This window comes from Syngnathus scovelli, chromosome 3 (genome assembly GCF_024217435.2).
Source record: "Syngnathus scovelli strain Florida chromosome 3, RoL_Ssco_1.2, whole genome shotgun sequence".
NCBI classification, from domain to species: domain Eukaryota; kingdom Metazoa; phylum Chordata; class Actinopteri; order Syngnathiformes; family Syngnathidae; genus Syngnathus; species Syngnathus scovelli.
Genome location: NC_090849.1, coordinates 24,594,511 through 24,605,784, shown reverse-complemented (window position 1 = coordinate 24,605,784; position 11,274 = coordinate 24,594,511). Strand labels below are relative to the sequence as shown.

The window sequence follows — 11,274 nt, the reverse complement described above, 5'->3', positions numbered from 1 at the left end:
TAATTGAATTTGTGGGGTACGCACACACACGAGCACGTTGGAGAAATACTGCACCGGGTCTCCAGTGCCATCTAGGGATGGTCGGCAGAAACAAACACAAAAAAAGCTGATCATGGAATTAGTCTAGCAGGTGTCCCAATACATTTGTGCCTGCATAATAGCAAAACAAGATCCACTCATCACATACGTAATGCACATTACCCTTTGCATTAGTGATGTTAAACAGATTTGCTTTTTTTTTTTTTTTTCTTCCATCCTGCAATTCAAAAGGACAACAAACGCCTCTGCTCATGTCCCCACGCTGCATTTATTGTCTCGCTTTAATTGTTTGGGAGGAAAAAACAAACAAACATTTAACATAACACTGATGTTATTATGCCCAATGTGCTCTTCTCGTTAAACGTACTAATGTCTGTTGTTGAGCGTTCGCTTGCGAAAAGATTTGTCTGTTTGAAGATTAAATAAACTTACAGCACTTAGACTTGAAATTAAATTCTTTGAACCTTTGAAAAGATTTTTCTTAAAAGGTAACAAGATATGCAAAAAAACATTTTTCTTCGGCTTTGAGGTATAATAGATTTTGCCCGTTGGAGGGAAACGCTGAAATCTGTTTTTGCGTTGAACTAGTGGAACATATAAGTTGTTCTATTCTTTTTCTCCACACATTTTCATTTTCGAATTACAGTTGCATTATACTACCATGAAGCGTCTTTTCTGATTGTAAAGAATGGCGAACGTAAATTATACGCTGCAGAAATAAAACAAATTTTGCAAAAATAATTATTTTCAAACATATTGGTATGGTATAGCCCAAATGCTATTTTTTTACCAATCCCCGTGGCATTACGAGAAAAAATGTAGCCTACAAGTACGTTCGAATGAGTCTGCGAGTACGTTCGAACGTATTCGTACAACAATGTCTGAATGATCTTTTTCCTCCACATCACGCATTTCTCCATATTGGCATCTTTCTGCTGCCTGCCCTGTGTGGAGCGACACGGCAAAGGGAAAGTTCCACAAAGCCACTTCTTTATTTCCCGTTCGGTTCTGGCAGCGGGACCCAACGTACAGAGGCCAGCTGTTGTTCTTTTCACCGTTCTCGTCGTTAATGTTGTCATTCCGGCTGGCTGCTGTTCGCATGCCATTGGCGGAGCTCGGTGCCCTCGCCGTGGCGACATTCCAGAGCCGTTCCATCCCTTCGTCTGCCATTTGGGGACTGTGGCTTTGCTCCAGGGTCAGGCTCATCTTACCCTGACTGGGGATTTAATGCGCTAGCCAAGGGAAGAAGAAAAAAAAAAAAAAAAAGACGCTTTGCTTTGGACGCTCTCCTCGAACTCTACATCCATTATTTTTATTGCGGCAAAGATTAAAAACGGATAAAGGAGAAGCCACTCTGATATATACAGAAGGGAAACTTTTAATTGGCTATGCGGAGAACAGATGTGTTTTGTTGTTCCATTACCAACCTTCACTTGCCATAGTGAATATTTACAGAGGGCAGTGGGATTTACAAGCTTCCAAAGGTATCCACTCCATGTAATGTAATTAACCCAGCCCAGCTATTGTTCAACATGTAAGTCGCCCTTTGTACGCAAAGTAGGCGTTTTTCTTTTTTTTTTTTACTGCAGCGCTTGAACATGTCTAATCTAAATTGTGTTCCGCCGCAACATTTACCCTTTATGGGTTATTCATTCGCCTTAACTAACCCAAACTGGTGAGCGGCGACAGGATCTCGTCTCATTTCTCCGATCATTATTCAAATTCGATTGATTTGTTCCCTCCTCCCTTACACTCAGTCGGAGTGTTAAAGGGCTGCAGCGCCTGCCTCCGAGACGCACTATCTGTATCTCGCACACGCTGCTGAATTACACTGTAATTCTGCCCAAGTTCCTGACAATAAGCTCATGAATACTGAAAGAAATGTTAGACTTGCCTTTCTGGCAAGAAAGCAATGAAAGAGCCAGTAATGAAAGGAAATATGACACCGCAATTTAATTACCGCATGAGGATTGCCTCGCACTTCTGTATAAATATATAAATATCGATTCCCGCTCGCACTGGAAGCTCTCGGCTCTTTATCATTGCCTACGTACAATCCCTCATTCCGATGAGGTGCCTAAAATGTGACTTTCAAGCCATGCGTATTTTGTGTCACCTGAAGTGACCTGTTGGTGTTCCAAGCTTTGTGTATGTCAAAAGACTTTGAGAGGATTTGGGGAAGACTTATGGTCGGTCTCAAGACTTTTTTTACGGACCTTTTTGGTTACTTCAGTCTAAACCGGGTCTAGCTGCCGGAGAATCTCGCTTGGCGACTCGGACCGTCTCGCCGGCCTCCGTGTCTCTCCGAATGCGAGAAATGTCTGCAGCTTGTCATCACCGCCGGGCGAGACGCATTAAATAGTGTTAAAGTCAGGCATGAAGAGATGTTTCATTGAATTACAAAAAAAAAAACACACACAAGCTAAAAATGCCCTTTCAAAGCACTTAAATGTAAAAGATCAGAGTGGTGCTCCAAGCTCCTTTGACTAAAGGCCATCCAAATAAAAACTCCTTAAAAGCTAAGTTGTTTTGTAAACAACACATGCTTCCTCACAAGGTCTAAGTGTTTTCTCGGCGCTCTTAACAGGCTGAATGCCTAACAGCAGTGGCCAAACAAGCAATGTAGAAGTGAATCCTTGTCAGAGAAGTAAAGAGAAGCATCCACAACCTTGAAACAGCTCCTGTTGTCTCATTCATCTTAAATGAACGTCTTTTTTTTCTTTTTTTTTCCCCAAGTCACGCAGAAACACGACAAAACTAAAGCAAGGATCCTTCTCGGTGCATCACAGGTGCCCGACACTCAGCGGCCACCAGCCACGCAGGAGCAAAAGCCTCGACTTTCAACCCACTCGCTCGCCGCCTCGCGGGATCACGAAAACATCAATTTCCTAATAGCCCACTCGTGTGATTCACCGGCACACCAACTAAAGATATTGCAAACGCGCTGGCAGGGCTGACGCATCGCAAACACAATGAGGCCTCCCCTCTTCCCAAAAAAAGGAAGCTGTGTCACTCGCTGGCAGATGAGTCGGACAGATAGTATCACGTCTCGGGTCAACACGGAGGAGGAGTCACAATGACCAGTGAGAGGCGTACATAAAATCAGAAGCATTTTAGAAATCGAGAAAAATCAACAACAGGGTTCACTGGTTGAAATGCTTTGTGAAGAAAACTTCTCAGTGGTGTTGTGTGATACATTTGAAAGAGATTAGCAATGTTGTAGGAGGGGGAAATACAAAGATCTTAAGCTGCACGCGCAAGCTAGCACAGCTGGAAATAAGCAGCTTGTTGCAGGAGTTTTCTTGCGATACGGAGCTCCTGAGTTTGTTTGTACGAGAGCGTTAAAATTTAATCACGCCGGTGAATTGTGTACCAAACCTTTTTGTATACACTCTTAAAAACAACCAAATGGGCCTTGTAAAAACAAAGGAAGGGCGGCCATAAGTTGGATCAACGCGACTGTTTGGGTACCCCCGTGCAGCAAGTGCACTTAATTATGTAAGTAATTGAAGTATAGATTAAATGCAATCATACGTACGTGCCTTAAGTGGACATATGGAATCGCATAATAAAATCAAGAGCCCAGGCTCATTGTAAACGTTAACATTGATGTGCTTTCCAGCCACATACAAGCCAGAAGGGATCAAACAAATAGAAACATTCAATCATCGGTATTTTAATAAAGCGCAGACGGGCGGTTTCCTTAAAAAAAAAAAAAAAAAAAAAATCAGTCCCACCTGAACTTCAAATGTAAATATAGTGAATAAAGTGGAACAAATGTATTTTTCTAATTTGTGTACGCCAAGCCATATGGCCTGTTATACTTGTTGAATATAAAACACTCAGATCAAAATGGCGTCTAGAATTAGCATGGTGTCAAAAAATGGATCCAACGGCTAACTTAGCGCATGTTCATTTTAAGCTAGTTGTTCCAACCTTGGATATAGCGGCCGAAATACAAGGCTGAGTTAGGACAATTTTTGTTGATCTCACTTTCCTTGTATCCTGTGCTGGACATTTTCTATTTAAATCAAGTTGCACCAAGGCTTCACGCTATTTGGTTAGCTGACGTCAAGCTAGCCAAACCAACGTTGCAGCTCCAGTAGGTTTTCACACCTGGACAAACTTACTCTCTATCTACATTTTTGAAAATGTCTGAGCAGTCACACTCTAGCGGTTCAAGGCAATTTTTTCCTGGATTTTAACGAAGCAGGCCGCATCTTTAAGCTTCCCACCCAGCGGGACACAAAAATAGTGAGTGGAATCTAAGTGAGCAACAATCTCCCAGAGTTGGACACGGAGCAATGTGGCCGCTGGAAATCCTCAAAGTCTTTCAGTACTTTGATAGAAACTTCACTGGTGAAGTGGGGACACGAAGGGACAGCAAGTGTTTGAAAAAGTACAGCAAGTAGAACGCTTGAAGCAGTGCAGATAAGGCTAATGGCCGTAATGGCAGGACTAATCCCATTATAACGATTCCATTATATAAAATTACGATGTCTCCCTTTCATAAGGTATTATCATTGGGGGGTGCAGCGAGGTTTCCATGGTTATAGTCAGAAACCCTAAATTGAATGAAAACTAAAGTAGGATATAACGACCCCACACACGGCAGGCTTAATCCATTCTTTTCATCCTCCCACATCAACTGGGAAGTACTCGTTCGATGTCGTGCGGCGAAAACACACGAGGCTAACTTGTCGTTATTGGCGGAACGTGTCCGCCAGGTGATTTTGATCCAAACAGGCTGGAAAATGAGCAGGTAAAAAAACAGAAACAAGAGTTTTCCTGATGTAGGAAGGCAGATCAGGCAAGTTAGGGAAATCAAAGTGGGGAAACTGATAAGCCGATGAGACCATCTGCTTGAAAAAAAATATTTCCCATGAGCGGCTCTGTCAAAAACAGCAGGAAAAACAAACCAGATGCCAACACTGGATCTCTAATAGAGGCAAAACGCAACTCAATTTTCAAACCAAAGAAGCTGATGCTCCTCTCTGGGTTTTTTTTGCAAAGACCACAAGCGATTGATCTCGACAATTTGTTCAAAATGTGAACATTCCGATTGTGTAGTGCTTCGTATTGTTTCCCTTCATCCTGTGGTTTGCCTTTGACTACCGGACCAAGTACAGCAGTAAACAAAGTTACAATGTAGAAGCAGTCATTCTAGCGGTCATAGTAAAAGCTGTATAATTTGCAGTTGAGCACATCAGTCAGTAAATAAAAGCATGATTGAACATTTTGGTCAAGCTGTGAGAGTGGTATTTACTTACCATTTTCTCAATCTGATAAAGAATCACGTCCGACACACAAGACCAATTGAACGAGGTGGCCGAGGTCATTTTTCATCTTGACGTTTCTTTGTATTGAAATGATAACACTGCCACACCCATAATTGGATTCCAATGTTCCTTGTCAGTCGTGTAGATGGTACTGTGTGAGGAAGGAAAAAAACAAATCTTAATTATTTCGCGCTTTGAAAGTTTGCAGAGTTGTCAAATAAAAATGAATCAAAGCAGCTTTATTTTCCATAAAACAGACATCAGAAGAAATGATTTCTGGAGAAGAATTTTGTTAGTTTTCTGGAGAACAATTTAGTTAGTTTGATATACAGCAAGTGCGGCTTGACTGAAGCCAATGTGATGACGCTAGCATGTCAACCGCTAATAGCTAGCATACAACTTCTCATACAAGCTTTTTGTATCGGGCTTCGGCGCGAGTGTCCAAACAATGATTTATAAATCCCATCACATTTTGGAAAGTGCCATTTATCTGTATTGACTTTCCCCACGCACGCCTAATCGTTGTGAAGTTTGAAGGCCACGGAATTACGGGATACTAGCACCATCAATCTGTCAACGCATCCGAACTATGCCGCTCTCCTGGCAGACGCGCGAGCTCGGAATTAATGAGAGCAACTGTCATTGCCAAATTACTGACACGGGCTCAAAGACAAACGTCTCCTGGCCGATGCCAAACAGCAGGCACAAGAGTGATTAATTCCGAGAGGACGGAGTATCATCATCATCATCATCGTCGTCGTGGCACGTATCACCGTGCGTTGCTTATGTCCAAGAATTTGGATTACGGAAGCGTTTCATTGCCGAGATGAGCCGAGGTGGCCCGGGCTGACAGGATCTTGGCGAGCGAGCGAGCGAGCGGAGCCCGGGGGTCAGTGGCGCCGTACTTTCTCAAGGGCCCCAATTTGATCCGATGACAGGATTGAATTACTCGGTCACCGTCCTGTCGACTGCAATAAGGATAGCGAAGGAGAGCTTGGGCCAAGGTTTAGTTGATTCTGACCCAGGTTTCATAAAAGGCTCACAGCCAATAACTGCTGCAGGCAATAATGCATCTATGTTTTCATAAGCGGGAGGCGGGCCTGCATCCCTTCCTCCGACCAGTGATTTACATGTATATGACTCTTAAATATTTGAATAACTTCCATTATAGTTGGATCATCCATCAAGTTCCTGTAACGTTTGTCTTCATTAGGCTAAGTGAGCTGGAGCCTATGCAAGCTGATTTGGGCTAAAAAGGAAGCTTGCTAGCCAATTGCAGATGCCACCAAAAGGCGATACGACCATTTTCTAATCAGAACGGACCGGTTGGAGACAGAAGTACAAACTCGCCACAAGATTTTGCATCGACTTTGTGTCATTACTGAAATTACAAATGGTCTTCAGATATTGCTTGCCATTCGTCTTTTTAAAATATTTCACAGTTTTTACTGGTCTCTGATTTCAAAACTAGTTCTTCATCACTTTGTTTTGTCGCCTATATAGAAGACGTTGACAATCTTAATGGCCCTTCGAGGGAAACTATGACTACGATGCGGCCTGTGACAAAAACGAGTTTGACACCCTTGTTTTAGATGTTTCCCTCCTCCAACACATAGCTCATCAGGCTTCTACAGTGGAGAACACAGTTTGTACTTTCAAGCCAGAAGGTGCTAAAGCCCCGTCAGACATCTATGTAGCTCCAGTCGACTCAAGCCCCTCTAGCATTCTGTTTGATATTCTAAAATATATTTATCAAGTGTTTTCTCAGCACTCCCCTTGAGCTCCGGAGAGGGGAAAAAAAAAAACCTGCAGCCTGATCTAAAAAAAGAGAATTGAATTGTTCTGCTGGTCTCTATATCATACGCTGGACTGACTAAACTAAATCTAATAAAACAATACTTAGAGCAGAAATGTGTGTGTGTGTGTGTGTGCGTGCGTGCGTGTGGTGGCCGGTTTAGATGCTACATGTCCTTTAATTTGTGTCATTTTTTAAAAAACGGACAAAAAATACAGCCCAAAGAAATCACATGCCAAATTGCAAACAATTTGTTTGTTTCCTCCGAATCATTCCACCATTATCTGAAAACGAGCAGCGATCTACTTTTTGTCACATTGTCATCTTAAGAGCCAAGGTTCACGCCTGATATTGTCATCTTAAGAGCCAAGGTTCACGCCTGATATCGCCACCTCGGAGAGAAGCCAGATCAATCAAATCCATTATCTGGCTTCTGTGTTTATCTTGCTTTGAAAGTTGCAGCAGGAGCCTGGCCCTGCGTTGTCATAGAAACAGTTGCGGCAGGAGCAAGCAAAATAAATAAAGAAAAAAAAGAAAGAATAATGATAAAAAAATAAAAAATAAAGGTTAGATTGTTGCTGAACTTGGGTGGGATGTACGCAAGCGTGAGCAAGGCGGGCGGTTGCTGCTTTTGTTTGCGAGGCAGACTCATTAGCGGAAAGCGCTGCAAGAAAAAAAATGCAGTGAAGTAAAAATCACAGGTAAGCCAAATGAAGCTAATATACATGCTCTCATTCTTGTATGCTAATAAAGGCTCAAGAAAAAGGATGTTACTTTTCCAGCTGGTTGTTAGCGGCACCACAATGCAACCTTCCGTCCTGTCTGTCTGTCTGTCTGGCAGCTTCACATTTAATATTCACAACCTGGGGATTATTGACAATGCGGCTTGGAGTAGCTCTCCATGCAGGATCATCTCAAAGCTAGCAGTCATGCATAAAATTATATTTCCCCCCCCCCCCCCCACCAAACTATATCCAGGAAGAAAATCTTTTGCGGTGATTTGAGAACTACATGAAGACTAATTTTCAAAGAGTGAACAATACATGGCCAAAACAATTTGCTGACCTCAAGCCTATGAGGAACGTGAAGAGCATCCTTACAAGGATGAGAATGTGGATGTCAGGATGCAGTGGATATAAAAAGTCTACACACCCCAAATCAAATGACAAGCTTTTACATTAATAAACAAAATATATCAAACAGTAAATCAATTAAATACAATATACAATTGTTATTTTATTATTATTTTGATTTCTTCTTTTCTTACTTTCGGATGTAATTGACTTTTCTTTTTTATATTGTTCGAAAATAAATCATTCATAAAGTTCATAAGCCTAATAAAAATAATGTCCATTTTTTTGGCCACTATTAATGTGACCTATGACCTGTAAAACATGTATGCATATACTCACTTTTTCCTCCTCTGATGAAGTTCTTTGTTGTGTTGGTAACATGTTTTGGTTCACCGTCTTATTAATTTGGACCCATTTTTCTGCCAGAGGAAATGTTTTTGTCGACTTTTTCCAATTCATTTTGCTGTAACCGTCACGAGTGACCAATCAGCACAGGTTTCTGTCAACATCGCCGTGGGAATGTACCTCGACCACACGGAAAACAAACGTTCAAGTGTGAGTGGCAAAAAAGACATAAATAGAACATTTAGCCATACATGTAATTGCGTTGTCAAGGACAGTGGAGATACAAACATTTTGAGCTGACCGTGCATTGAAGGCTTTAGCCACTCCGGCGAAATAGCCACAGTGGAGTTTTCTCTTCCATCGCCGCCGCATTACAGTGTGATAGTGACGATCCCAGGACCTTCATCTTCATCTTATATCGATCTTGGAGATCTGAAGAAATCCAATATAAATCGCGTTTCAAAACATTCAAAGGCCCGACCGAGAGCATTAGGAACACATGCACTACTTGCAAAATGTATGAATGGTACAAATATCATGCTTGTCGACCATATTTCCACAAACATGGGATCAACTTTGAGATACAAGACGTCTTTGACCTGCAAGCTTTGAAAAGAAAGGACAGTGGGCAATTCTAATTTAAAAATTTAAAAAAATACCAACCAGGTAGAGTGTCTACAGCGAAGCTGAGTCACCATATTCATTGAATCGAAGCAAAAAAAAAAAAGTGCCGATGGAACCGATGGTCTTAAGAGATCTATTTCTATTTTCCCCTTTTGTGTTATTAGGGGAACTGTTGACGTGGGCAACGCGGGCGATGCTGCAATCGTCCAGACTGACGTTTCGAGAATAAGCGAAGACCAATGTAGTCATTATACGGCGGCACCGGTAAAAAAAAAACGCAAAGTAAAAACAGCACGAAAGCAAAACGGTTTTCAAGGCTTCTTCTTCTTCTGGGCGACATCACACAAATAATGTTTTATTTACACCGACACCCAGCATGTGCCGTATGTCTCGGCCGCTAGCCTGGTATGATTCGCTGCATAATAGCAAATAGAAACGGTGGCTACCATTTTTTTCCCCCCGTTTATACCCCGGCCTGAAAAGATTGCATCCTATCCGCTTTTTCATCATTTTCAGTAACATAACAAAAGCGTAGAATTCAAATGGCTTATCTTCCGATGTTACATGTATGCTAATTGAATAATTGATGCCGTTCTTGTGTGGTAATTTGGCTCAGCGAACAATCCGATCGGTACGTTACGAATGACATCAATTTGGCGATTTCATACTAAGAGGTGTTTCTAATACATTATTTAGCTTGATGAGAGGACCGCGTAATGCACACTAATAAAAAGATTTAAACTAATACCTCGCTGGCGGTGTCAATAAAGGCGGAGCATTATCGTGGAGAAAACAGATCTGATGATGAAGCTCTTAAAATGGGATTAGATTGTGCATGTGGTCATAATGTTTTGGCTGCTTGCTGTAATAGAAGGTGATTTGCTTCAATAAATTACCGTGTTAAAACACTGAAACTAAATTGGTTTATTGATGCCAAATGCCACGTTAAACTCATTTCTAACAAATCCCTAATTTCACGAGGTAGCCAATCCTTAAAGGCAACTTTAGAAATTTAAATATCTGCCACAAAAAGCCCTGCGTGTTTCACAGGGCTATTTCTCTCATGCTAAATATGACCTAAATACTCAACAAAGCACACAAAAAACATTTAAATAAAAGAAGCTCAGTGCGTGTGCTCCGAGTAATAAATATGATAATGGCTGCTTTTCAGCGCTGGCTGGCAAACAGTTGGATTAGTCACCGACGCAGCCGCTCACTTTCTCGCCTTGCTTTGCGCACACACACACACACGAGGCCTCAAAATGTGCCACTTGGACACGTTCGCCCAGGGGTGCTGGCACTTTTTCAGCTAATTTTAAAATGACCAAGTCACACATTTTTTTATATATATATAAAAATGTCATTTCAACCCACGAGAGCCTCATTAGAGCTTTGTATGAAAAGTTCCGTAAAAAAATATATATATAGTGATAGTGATCAACCTAACAGCTGATCCCAACCAGAATTGAAAAAGATCAATCACACATACTCACATTCTCAGAAGGCGGCCATTTTACACTTGCTGTCGACTGAGAATGACATCACAGTTGTCTCCCGTCACAACCAATCACGGCTCACTTTCAGAAAACGTTTGAGCTGTAATTGGTTGTGACCTGGCAACTGTGATGTCATTTTTAGTCAACAGCAAGTTTCGACGCGTTAGGCTGCGTAGAACATATTACAAATAAAATTCTGAAGTTGACGTCCCCTTTCGCCTGTGAAAAATGAATGAATGGATGGATGGACTTCCTCTTTAAAAAAAAAAAAAAAAAAAAATGACCCAAAGTGTCATAAGAAGTACGTCAACATGTATTTTCTCATTCAATGCACTCAGCCTTATCACTCCTAAAGTGGATGCCGTGTGTGCATGTGTGTGTTTGAGGAGACACTTTTGCAAAGCCTTTAACATTTTGGTATTTGACAGCGCATGAAGCAGATCCAATATCAAACTGTATCAAAAGCCCCAAAAGAAGTTACAACATTCATCGCGGTTGAGCTGCGGCTTTCAGCGGTGAGGCAAAGACTGGGTCGGTCGGCTTCTGAGGGATGAGAGGAACATAAAAACATGGATTACGACTGGGAGGGAAACCCGATAAATCCGTGGATTAGGACGGCCCGA

The 11,274-nt window shown here is 41.7% G+C and overlaps 1 long non-coding RNA gene across 1 annotated transcript; it reads right to left on the bottom strand.

Moving 5' to 3' along the window:
- Positions 1 to 227: 227 nt before the first annotated feature.
- On the bottom strand, positions 228 to 8,807 carry LOC125993533 (uncharacterized). Its single transcript, XR_007490277.1, has 3 exons — positions 8,526 to 8,807; positions 5,310 to 5,469; positions 228 to 1,271 (listed from the first exon to the last, which is right to left on the bottom strand). It is a non-coding gene; the product is annotated as an uncharacterized lncRNA (long non-coding RNA).
- Between the last annotated feature and the right edge of the window lie 2,467 nt (positions 8,808 to 11,274).